At 44.8% G+C, this 1,183-nt stretch overlaps 1 non-coding gene across 1 annotated transcript; it reads left to right on the forward strand.

Moving 5' to 3' along the window:
• Window positions 1–433: 433 nt before the first annotated feature.
• On the forward strand, window positions 434–521 carry trnay-gua (transfer RNA tyrosine (anticodon GUA)). Its single transcript is given in 2 exon segments — window positions 434–470; window positions 486–521. It is a non-coding gene; the product is annotated as a tRNA-Tyr (tRNA).
• The last annotated feature ends 662 nt before the right edge of the window (window positions 522–1,183 follow it).

Raw genomic sequence — 1,183 nt, forward strand, 5'->3', positions numbered from 1 at the left:
GGTAAAGTCGCGGAGTGTATTTGAAAGTGCAACAATCCTTATGTCACTGGCTCACACTGGCTCAAAGGAGGATAACTTTTTCAGCGGTTTTTGACAGCAGTGCACTGTAACTTGACAATCAACCTATCCAAGTATTTTTATAAAGTCCTTCCTACCGCATGTCACAAAGTGCTGTACAGAAATCCAGCCTAAAACCCCAAACAGCAAGCAATGCAGGTGTAGACGCACGGTGGCTAGGAAAACTTCTAGAAAGACCAAAACCTAGGAAAACCTAGAGAGGAACCAGGTCATGGAGGGGTGGCCAGTCATCGTCTGGCTGTTCAGGGTAGCGATTATAACAAACATGGCCAAGATGTTCAAATGTTCATGGATGACCAGCAGGGTCAGCTGAACTTCTTACCATCTAGGTTATGGCACCGACTTACTTTGTCCACCTTCGATAGCTCAGTTGGTAGAGCGGAGGACTGTAGGTGATAATTGTAGGAATCCTTAGGTCGCTGGTTCAAATCCGGCTCGAAGGAGTGTCTTTTCTTGGCTTGCTCCAACTTTTGACAGCAGTGCTTTGATTTGTGTTTGACAAACATATTATCTTTCCCTGGATGAATTCATAAACTGTTGACCTTCCATAGGACAGTTGGTAAAATTAGCGGAGTGTATTTGAAAGTGCAACAATCCTTATGTCACTGGCTCACACTGGCTCAAGGAGGATAACTTTTCAGCGGTTTTGACAGCAGTGCACTGTAAACTTGACAATCAAATCAATCAAATATTTTTACAAAGTCCTTCTTACATCAGCTGATGTCACAAAGTGCTGTACTGTGAAACCCCAGCCTAAAACCCCAAACAAGCAATGCAGGTGTAGACGCACGGTGGCTAGAAAAACTTTCTAGGAAAGACCAAAACCTAGGAAAAAACCTAGAGAGGAACCAGGCTGTAGAGGTGGCCATCGTCTGGGCTGTTCAGGGTAGCGATTGCAACAAAACATGGCCAAGATGTTCAAATGTTCATGGATGACCTGCAGGGTCAGCTGAACTTCTTACCACCTAGGTCATGGCTTTTGGATTTACTTGTCCACCTTCGATAGCTCAGTTGGTAGAGCGGAGGACTGTAGGTGATAATTGTAGGAATCCTTAGGTCGCTGGTTCAAATCTGGCTCGAAGGAGTGTCTTTTTCTTGTGGCTTG

This window comes from Oncorhynchus nerka, unplaced genomic scaffold (assembly GCF_034236695.1).
Source record: "Oncorhynchus nerka isolate Pitt River unplaced genomic scaffold, Oner_Uvic_2.0 unplaced_scaffold_11673, whole genome shotgun sequence".
Classification (NCBI taxonomy): domain Eukaryota; kingdom Metazoa; phylum Chordata; class Actinopteri; order Salmoniformes; family Salmonidae; genus Oncorhynchus; species Oncorhynchus nerka.